Source organism: Daucus carota, chromosome 9, assembly GCF_001625215.2.
Source record: "Daucus carota subsp. sativus chromosome 9, DH1 v3.0, whole genome shotgun sequence".
NCBI lineage: Eukaryota > Viridiplantae > Streptophyta > Magnoliopsida > Apiales > Apiaceae > Daucus > Daucus carota.
In genome coordinates, this window is record NC_030389.2 from 22748906 (window position 1) to 22760516 (window position 11611).

The following is an 11611-nucleotide window of genomic DNA, read 5'->3' on the forward strand; positions in this document are numbered from 1 at the left end:
AATCAGATTTATTCCGCCGCGATTATTTTTAAGTGACGATTGTATTCAACCCCCCTTCTACAATCGTTCCAGGACCTAACACATCATCAAATCTTAAATTATCCGAAACCTATGGAACTTGGTACGCCACGATGGGCGGCATGTATACCTTCCAATATTCCTTGAATAGAATACTTCAATTCAATATTCGTGTCTGGTTCGATTTCTAGACAGTGGAGGAGTCACATCGGTCTCACTTAATACCCATAAGCCTTAGAAATCGCCCCAAATCAGAGATAAAGAAAATTCGTATCTATTCGTATTAATTTAAGAAGTTTGTTCCAGTAATATCTATAACATTCTAGACACCATAAATTACATGCCACGATGGGTGACGTATACATAATTTATATTTGTCTATATGTTAAATTACATACAAACAATGATGGAGACCACGGGATTTAATATCATATTAACTCCCTCTCCCACTTAGTATTTACTTTGAGGATTTTAATCTAGATGCATCGCCCTATGTTAGTTCTTCGAAGTCCACATGCATACTATCATGATCATAGCAACACAAAGAACACATAACATGGCAGCATACTATCATGATTAAAGCATTAATGAAAAACATCCCTATGTCCATGTCATTCTAGCATGCGAAGGGTTAGTATCACATGGCATAACAACAAAGACAAGAAACACATAACAATAATAATCAAGTATTATGTAAATCATAATAAAACACGTCCACTATTATGGCCCCGAAAAAATCAGCTTCGAATTCATCCTTCGGAAGATTCCAGAAAACTTCGAGAGCCCGTTTGGAGGCCTAAACGGCCTCAGAATTCCTCGAAAAGTTCCGAACACAGCCTCGAAAACACCTAAACCGGGGCTCCCCAGATAGTAGATAGCTCTGTCTCGTTCTGCCGTCTCCGAAAAGTGCTCGTTCGCCCAAATCGGACATCGTATGCAAAAGTTACGGCCAAAACAGTTCAGCACCCCCGAAACCCTAATCGCAGCAGCGGAAGATCTCTGTTTCTTGCAGCCCCGTTGATCAAACAATTACATACAAATTGTATAGACGAACCAGCCTATTCTATTACATCAGATCATAATCTAAAGCAATTACAAATTGAATTACATGATCAAAACTATCACGATCAACCCTCGTGATTTACAACAGCCACGATAAACCACGTGGAATCCAAACATAACAGAATAACCACGATAAACCACGTGGGATCCAAAACACATAATTAAAACATGGCCGTAATAGTGGATAACAACCTGCATCACAGAACCACTACATACATGCATATATATAATCATGACATGGACTACATACACTACTAGAAATTAGTTAATAGACATCAGGGTATAGACATCGGTCGACTTTGGCCACGATGTAAAATATCATATTAACATCGGCTAAAAAATAACCGATGTCTATCTTATTTTTGACATCAGCTAATATTAGAACCGATGTCTAACTTCTTTGAATTAAAAACAAAAACTGAGCGGCAACCCCAATTTGCTATCCCCAAAGTATTTTTCAGATATACACCAAAAATATTCCCCCCTTAGTCAAATTTTCATTCCCCCCAATTTCTTTTAACCCCAAATTTAAACAAACACTCTTCACTTAAAAACAAATATCACCCCCAATTAATATTCTCTCTCCCTTCTCTCTTTCTCTCTAACTTCTCTCTCCCCGTTTTTCACTCATATCTCAGACGCTTAGAACCCTAATCAGTCGAAGCTAGCTGCTCTGAAATCTCTTGCTCGACCTAATTAATCTCTTGCTCGACCTAATTAAATACTGTAGTTGATGCTCTTATGCTGCTATTAAAGATTTTATATATGCTGCTCTCAAAAAGCGCTGCCTAGCGTATTGTTGTTGCTTCGAAGAAACCCTAATTCTCTCCATAGGTAATAATTAGGTCTCTTGTTGTTTCTCTCTCGCTGTTTCTCTCTTGCACGTCTAATTTTGTTGCAATGATGAATTTCGTTGGTGTTGTATGATTGATTTTGTGTATGTGATTGATGGGTGGTAAATTAGGGCTTGTGAATTTAATTGTATTTCGATAAAGATAACTTTCTCGATTTTAATATGATATTAGTTGTAAACTCGAGTATGTTCTTTAGAACTTGTTGTTTAGCACTAAAGTTTTGATTATTAAGTGTTTGATCTTGTAAAAATTGAAATATTTTTGGGAAAATGCAGGGGGTTGAGCTTTATGTCTGTTCATCAGTTCAAGATGTGGTGGATGATGCAGAGAATGGGGACTCGCTGGTTGGATCGGATTTCACGAGGTGTATGCTGGCCAAAGAACCAAGTAAGCTAGTTATATTTCTCCTTATGTGCAGTTCAAAATAATAGTATAGGAACCAGATAATTATAATAGTTATCGGAGATTATTAATTAGTTGAGAAAAACAGAAGTTCATATAACTACAATAAGGGGGCAAGGATCCTTGTAAAGTCATCGGAATGAGGTTATTAATATTTATCGGAGGTGTATTTCTTGGGCTAGTGTATTTTTGTTATGAAATATTTATTATGAAATGTTTGCTTTGGGTGAAGGTGGTTTCTGTCAAAGTACTACTTCTGAATGTTTGTATCTCTGCTATTAGAGTATTAGGCAGAAATGGTTTTAGTAAAAGATGAGTACATGACCTTAGTTCTTATTTTTAGCCAGTAGTGTATAACATACAAGCAGATCCTGTCTATGTTCTGTGTAAATACATCTCTTGTATAAGTCCTGTTTTTTCAAGTTATAGCAAAGGATGGATTCTTTGTTTTAACTTAACATTGCTGATGAATAAAATTTACCAAGTTATAGCTTTATAATATAATTCCTTTTATTTATCAACAGCTGGCTTCTCATTTTCTACTACATCTCTCTGCCAGTAGACTTTGCTTCAGGTCAGAAGAAAGCAGTACTGCATTTTATTTTACAATTTCTTTAGTGTGTACATCTGTAACATTGTCATCCTTTTCTAAATCTAGTTCAGTTCCTGGCTCATCGGGAGTTTCATGTTTGCAAATGTATGAATGATTGGTGGAATATATTTGGAGTGGATACCCCAAATCTGGGTAGTGTTATAGTTCCAGTGCCTCTGCATCTGCTCTAACGTTCCTATTATTTTGTTGGTTAGCTGAAGTAAAATATATCATCTGGTTTTTACATTTTATGTACATTTTGGAATGTGGAGCAGGAATTTTGTTACTTTTACTCCCTTCTTCCTGTCTCGTTCTTTCGTTGCTGCACCTGGCTCCCTCTCCAAGTTTAGAAGTTAAAAGAAGAATAAATCTTCATTTTCTGGTTTGGTCATTTTAAAGATGCAAATATTTATGTTCATGCAAATTTTAAAGTACAATGACAAACTTTACATTCCTGGCTAGTTTCTATAAATTTATCTATTACATTTATTTACTAGTTTGCTTCCTGAGAAAAAGAATGATAATTTTGTGTTATATGTGTGGTCATGCTGAAGTTTAGTATGATTTTATGCCAACCCACCTTATTGTGTGGTTATATGTTGGAATTTTTCAGCTGGTGTATGGTATCAGTTTAATCTTTTATAATTTCAAATGTATTTCTGTGTAAAACTTGTCAAATGTGTGGTTATGCAGGCTTACAGAGTACCCAGCAGTAGATTGACCCTATTGTTCTAGTATGTTATAGTGCATCGTACTGTTCTCCCTTTGATTATCAAATGTTACATATCAGGAAGATTCAGATGTTCTATCATCAGTATATGTTGCTCTAGATTTCATTCACCCTACTCTACTGGTAATGGCTAATAGTGGCATGCCGAAGAAGCTCTATAATGAAGAGATACGTATCTATGCTCATATATTACAGTTTGTAGTAATCTGAAACTGGTGCCTTTACTTGTGGTTATGAGCGAATGTTTTAGCGAAATCTTGACATATTATATTTAGAGTTTAGAATTTCTGCAAGAAAAAGCCTTTACACATCCAGTCTAATATTTATTGTTTATTGATTCAGGAAGCAGCAGCACTAGCTAGCAGCAAGTGATGTTTTATTTATGGTGCAGACAAGCCAGCACAGGGATTTGCAAGTAACAATAGAAGATGGGACTCCAATTATACCAGCACCTGCAATATTATTTTAGTATTTTCTTAATTGAGCATGAGTTTGATAGCAAATTTAGTTAACAACTGGTTGCAATATTGCTTGGTTGTGTTTTGTCGATGAACGGCTATATTATTGTAGTTTGGAGTTTTTCGATGACTTTAGATTGCGGTAGTTTGGCCTTTGGTATATTGATTGTATATGGTTGAATGTTAAATATTGGTATTGCGGTTTCTATCTATGAATGTGGATAGTATTTTGGGTTCGTTTATTTTCTGTCGTTTTTTTTGAATTGGGACTTTCAAAAAATTGATCCATATGAATGAAAATTAATACTTAAAACCAAAATATACATCGTATTTTATTTCAAAAACGATGTCAATAACAATTTAGACAATACTTATTAAAATAAAAACTGATGTAAAAACAAACTCTAACATTACTTTTTATGTAAAAACTGAGGTTATTCTTAGCATATACATCGGTTATTACAAACAACTGATGTATAAAACATACTCAGACAATAGAATTTTTACGAAAATGATGTTATTATCATCATATACATCGTTCATTACAAATAACCGATGTATAAAAGAGCCAACGACAACGGAATCTGTAAGGAAACGATGTCTATGTCATTTAATTCCTTACGAGTCGCATGTTTAAATTAGTGTTATAGAGATAATATTACATTATGAACAATTAAATCATGTAGTTTAACCATAAAAACGACTGATAGACATCAGTATTTAAGCTAAAAAACGATGATAAAAGTCACATACACATTAGTTTTTGGCCGATGTCTTTGTATAGGACCTTTAACATCGCCGACCTAGACATCGGAGGCTGATGCACAAAGACATCGGCCAAAACCGATGTCTATTAACTAAATTCTAGTAGTGATATCATAAAACGCAGAACCGCAACCTCGCTCTGATGCCATTGTAGGAACAATCGGACCTTGGCCCTGCGTTTTATGATACTAATTGAAAGTTCGAAAAGAATATTAACCTTAATCACTACGGCGCAAGCGATTCAAATCCACGTCTTCTACTGTATTCCTTGATTCTCCTTGGACGAAGTGTGGCCTTCGATCTCCCAAGGTGTGCCTCTCCTTAAAGCTCCGAAAACCCAAAACCCTAGCTGTCTCCTTGAGAAAAACGTCTGCCTCTCTCAAACTCTAGGATGAATTCGTTTTGGTGTGTCTTTCAGCTTTAGGAGAACGAAAATATATATAGGCTACAGTAGAGATCATGGACCATTAGGTCAGGCCTTCCAATGACATTCCGGGCCAGGCCCAATGTCTTCAAATATTAATTCAATCCACTAAAGAATTAATATTTGCACTACCTTTCCTAATTCCGTAAATTAATTATTTAATTCGGCTCCCATATTAATCGCTTATAAATTCCCCATGTTTAAGATATCGCATGTCCATTAATTAAATTAATTTCTGACAATTAATTTAATCAATATCTTTTATCCTTGATCATCCACTCAACCTTATAATTATGCAAGAACAAATCTGCCTGCAGGACTAAAGCATAATTATCTTTATGAGCTTTCAAGAGGACATCATCACCCGAATATATTTTTCGGACATGGTTTCCTTCTATAGTCAATATCCCACTCTGTATATAATGTCATTGCCCAATACATAAATTCGTAATTTAAAATAAATTACTTAATTTATGAGTCAAGGCATGTGCATTAAATACAAGTGTCAATCACTATATCCGGATTAAGAACTTAAGCATTAATAACATCATAGAATCTTAGTTCTTTATTGTCAGAATTAAAGAAACAATTATTCTACTATTTTTATCCCGTTCAATATACACAAAGTATATAAGTATTATTCAATAGTGAAGATAAACTATTTCCAAATAATACTTCAGCCGTTCCAGTGGTTTGTCTAACACCACCTCGACTGTGAACCTTTATTATATTATATAAGGAACTCGACAATCTAATCTTCTGCTATCCCATTTGATACTAGATTGTCTACAATATATAATATACAGACAATGTGAAAACATGCATTCAAGATTCTCAAATAATTGTTATATACTTCAAACGAATATTTCAGTATAACCCTAACAATCTCCCACTTATACTCAAGATATTCTTTGAGTATATCAGTGTCTATTACAAGCAATCCACTACCAACTATAATAACTATGTGACCAAGTATCTGACTCCTATCGCTTCCACGTGCTCCTGAAAAGCCTTAGCTGGTAAGCTCTTCGTGAAAGGATCTGCCCGGTTATCCTTCGATGCTATGTCAGCCACAATGATATCTCCTCGCTTAACGAACTGTCGTATGAGGTGATACTTACGCTCTATGTGTTTCGCTGCATTATGGGCCCGTGGTTCCTTGGTATTCGCCACAACACCAGTGTTATCACAATAAATCCTGATTTGCTGTGGCAGATTAGGAACCACATCCAAATCCAGCAGGAAGTGTCGGAACCATATAGCCTCTTTGGCTGCCTCAGAGGCTGCCACATATTTGGCTTCCATGGTTGAGTCTGCGATGCATTTCTGTTTCACACTCCTTCATATTACGGCTCCACCTCCCAAAGTAGAAAAACATCCCGAGGTGGACTTTCTCTTATCCTTATCTGTCTGGAAATCCGAATCGGTATATCCCAGAGGCAATAAATCAAAGGACTTGTAAACCAGCATATACTCCTTAGTCCTTCGCAGGTACTTGAGTATTGCTTTTACGGCACTCCAAGGTTCCTGTCCTGGGTTTGACTGGTATCTGCTAACCATGCCCACGGCAAAGCAGATATCAGGCCTGATACATAACATTGCATACATTAGGCTCCCACATGCCGAAGCATAAGTGTTAGGTCCTGAATAAGGCGTAAATTAAGCTAGAAGGGGGGTTGAATAGCTTAATATCCAATTTAAAAATTATAATTGCCTTTTAAAATATTTTCCAAGTTTTAAATATTTTTACCGTGTTGTTTAGCAATTATAAGTTCGGAAGTAAAGAGCAAATATCACACGGTCGATTTTATCCTGGTTCGCGATGGAGCAACCTCTAATAGATTCTCTCACCCCTAGTCCAGTCCCCGAGCTCCTCTCCGGACTCGAGATTTTTCACTATAAGAAAGATGTACTCCTTATAGCCGGCGGAGAAGCCTTTACAATCTAAACTTACAAATATTTATCTTGGTTCGTAACTACCCGTTACAACCTCACAATAAATGTAAAAACTCTACTTGACTTATCTTAGAACGTAACTCCCCGTTACTTCTTCAAAGTCGGTGTAGAGCCTTGGTGTAGTCTTTGTATTCCTAAGCTTTTGCGGGTCTTGGATCTTAGGTCTTAGATCTTGGGTCTTTTCTTTTCTTCACGGTGCGAAGACGACTAACTCCCCGTTAGTGCATCTAGGACTTGGGTCTTAGAACAAGAATCACCTCACTTCACTTCACCTCACTGCAAAAGTTAGAACACAATATCTACGAAACAAACAAGTTATAAAAGATGAGTTTTGAACTAGTATGTTACTGTACTAGTTCGGAGATGACAATAATATTCAAGATATAAATATTATGGTCAAGTATAGTATACTTTCTTTGGATCTATAAATTAAGATCAAGTATACGTTTAATTACTCCAAGTATAGTTGAGTTGGGAGTAATTAATCAAGCCTTTTCTTTTAAGCAAGATATGCTTAAGGCTACACAAGTATTCTTTTCTTTTGATTCAAAAAGTTGATCAAAGAATACTTGGTTTACAAAACTCTGTTTTGAGATATAATGAGAGATCTCGGAGATTGTAAAATATCCTTTCTTTAACTTCTTGCACAACTTGATAAAGCCAAGATAAATAAAATGTGGGTGGCTAGCCTCTTTGAGTTGTGCTCTTTGAAGTTTAGGATGTAGAAAGCTTCCTCGAACAATAGTTCGGAATATTCGATATTTTCCCGAGATAATAAAGTTAAGTTAGTGCGGGATCGAATATGCTTTCTTTAGCTTCTCAAAGTTTAGCCAAGATAATAACAACCAATAAGTTGCTAAACTTTGCTTTTGAAGCTATAGTGATTAAAAGCTCTTTTGTCGTAAATCTTTCTTCCACACAACACTAAGGTGATAGATGGAAGGACGACGATGCTTTTATCACAAATCTCTTATAGAGATTAAGTACTCTTGAAACTATGTTCAAATCTTTTGTCTCTTTGAAGAGATCGAGTACTTCTTCGGATGTTCTTTCTTTGTTCTCTTTAAAAAGAGAGAGATATATATATCTTTTATATCTTGAACAAATCCGGATCTTTTGGTCTCTTTTAGAGAACCTTGTTGAAGAACTTGTAAGATGAAGAGAGTTTAAGTACAAAGTCCTGCAACAAAATGGTCGGTTAAGACACAAATAAGAAGCTAAGAAGAAACCACTTACGGGAGATGATCGGAAAAGTTCGCCGGAAAAATTCGCCGGAGGTTCGGCCGGATTTTGGGCACTTGGACGAACTTGGGCAGCCCCTACGGAGGCTTGGAAGTGGTTGTGGGTGAGCTAACTTGGTGGGTTAGAGCTTGAGAATCAAAACCTTGTATATATGAATATATATTTAGGAAAGAGAAGGTTTTGGAGATGAAGTATTAAAGAGAGAGAGTATAAACTTGAAAAACTTGAAGACTTCTCAAAATCTCAGCACTTTCTTGGCTCTTAGCTTGGGAGTATTTTGGTGTGTGGGAGGTGGGTATTTATAGAAGGAAGTGGGTGGAGTGAATGGTTGAGATTGAAGGAAAATAAAGGGTGGAGATTGAAAAGGTGTGGATTGTGGTTTTGTTGTGTTTGTTGGCCACTTGCACAAGAAGACAAACAACTTTATGGGAGAAATCTCAGCTGAGTTGTGTCACTAGAAGACAAACACGCTTCCCGAGAATTTGATTAATAACGTAACTTTGTATCGTTATTAAATGCGACGATTTTTCGAAACCTCCAATAAATTACACCAAAAATATGATAAATCATAGAATATTGGAAAATGGTGATCTGGAAATTTTGGTCAATTTTGGTCAATGTTGACTTGGTCAAACGTCCAGTCAAAGATCCCAGTCAGCCCCTAAAAAATAGCGTCCGGACCAAACTTCTCAGAAAATTACGAAAATTTTACTATGCACCAAAAACATTATTCAAATGATCCATCTCAAGTTTCAAGTCATTCTAGCAAGTAGAAGTATTTTATTTGGATTTAAAAACGATAAGAATCGGTCTCCGGGTTTGAATAAAATACGATTAACCATTTGCGAGTTTGAACAGAACTTTGGCTAATATTTTGACTTGAGTAAACACTTTGAAATATATTTCCTTGAAGATAAAATATTTTGAATTTTGAAGGAAATATTTTGAGAGTTTAAAATAATTTATTCCGTAAAATAATAAATTGAATAGTTGGGAATAAATTACTTTAAAATAAAAGACTTGAGTAATAAATTTTTGTCTTTTCAAATAAATGTCAAAAGAGTGTTCTAAAGAATATAATGAATGTATATTCCTTGTTCAAGCTTCTTTTGCATTTTTGCTTTCGCAATTGTAAAACAAGAAGATACCATTAATCGATATTTCTCGTCCGATAAATTGCGGTGTAAAAACTTTGAATACTCCTTAGAAAAATATTGAAAATCTTTTTGTAAACAAGGAGTATCATTTATATTTATATGATATAAATATAATTTTGGAAATTCTTTTTGAGCTAGTTTGACCATTTGACTTTTGACAAGATCAATTAAATAAAGATGTCCTATTGGAGAGGATTCTAAGTGAATTTAAATTTTATGTAAGTTATGCAAATATCAAAATAATCTTTTTATCGAAGATGTCCTTTCAATCTTCCCCTTTTTGGTATTTGCCAAACAAACATAAAATTTAAATTTTTAGGTGTGTGCTTCCCCTACGTGTATGCATGGATTTTTAGAAAAAATATGTTTTGCACATAAAATTTAGGAGCACACAAGCTAAATCCTCTTGATTGATTCCTGCACAAGGCAATTTTAATTTGTCAGTATGGACTCAAAAAGAATATAATAATTGAAGAAATTTAAAATTTTAAAATTGGAGTCCAATTTCTTCTTCCCCTTTTGTTTGGAAAAATGCCAAAAAGTAATATTTAAAGCATAAAGTGGGGATATGCGATTGAGCATGACATTTATCTATATGATAATTAAGCACAAATAATTAGATTATAAAAGTGATGGCAATTTTAGCACGGTCACTAGAAATCATATGTGAAAGATGGCAAAAGGTATAATGTAGTTCCTGTCACTACACTGATTACAGATATAAATAATTAGGCATGACAAGAGTAATGATACATATGTTAACAAGAGACGTGGTATTCATTAGTTTATACGATACAGTCATATAAAGCCAAGAAGCAAACTTCATAGTCTCGTCCAGTGTTTGTAGTGCCGGTAGCCAAGGATTTATGTTTGCTCTACAAAGACAGTTAGAAAGCATACACAATGATAAAGCACAGAGAATCTATTGAAGCTATATATTCTAGTTTCTTTTCAAGAGATTTTAAAGCCAGTATTAACTAAGTGTTGAAGAAGTTGATAAGTGTCTGGCAAATTACAGAAAATTAACAAATGCCATGTGCTGCAATTTCAGGTTTAGTCATATGTAAAATAAATGCATCAATTGTTCAGCAAGTTACACATGCCAGGATGAAGATTTAGAGTGATTGAAACAGACAACATAATCGTATAACAATTTGAATTATGGTATCAGTCAAGCTAGGCAAGACAGAAAGGGAGTTTACTAATTTCTAGGGTCATAACCAGATAATACATAGGCAGAGGTGATAATCAAAACTCAAGCAATGTATAGAAAATGTCATTGGAGCCAGATATTAAGCGATATTGGCTACTAAATCATATATAGTCCTTGGAGCAAGTAATTTTGTCAACAACACAGAGATTGCAATTTACAGCAAGAATGTTTGACATAAATATAATCTGACTATCTTGCGGGAGCATGAAATAGCTTAGTTATGAAGATCTAACTGATAAAGTGACAAAATAGAGATACTATTTTATTCAAGCAAGTCATACACCTGATCTAAGCAGGATTATGACTGTATAAGAATTTCAGAATTCTAAAGAGGTACACCTGATCAGTTTTGTAGTCCAAGAAGTTGCAGTAGTCCTCAGCATCATTGAACACAATACCAGCCATCATATATCAAGAATATAGACCAAGGGTACAAGCAATGCACATTGAAGATGATTGAGGTTTATTCAAGATTAGACCTATTTCTGTCCAACAGTTGTGACTCTTTCAGCAGCTGGCTTTTGAGATTAACAGGATATGTTCTTGTGTCCTGCATTCTTAGTACTGACTATCAACAGACTACATGTAATCTAAGTGCAGCAATATCAAGGCAACCAGTAATGCAAAACAGTTCTCCAGAGAAGTGATCAGTCAAAAGTACATAGGTGTTACTAAAATTTCACAAAGTCTGACTCAATACAGTGCTACAAGTACAACTTAGTACAACTGTGTAACAGT

At 35.1% G+C, this 11611-nt stretch overlaps 1 long non-coding RNA gene across 1 annotated transcript; it reads left to right on the forward strand.

Moving 5' to 3' along the window:
• Positions 1 to 2207: 2207 nt before the first annotated feature.
• On the forward strand, positions 2208 to 4326 carry LOC135149775 (uncharacterized). The gene is made up of 3 exons (XR_010287989.1): positions 2208 to 2321; positions 2861 to 2910; positions 4001 to 4326. It is a non-coding gene; the product is annotated as an uncharacterized LOC135149775 (long non-coding RNA).
• Positions 4327 to 11611: the final 7285 nt, after the last annotated feature.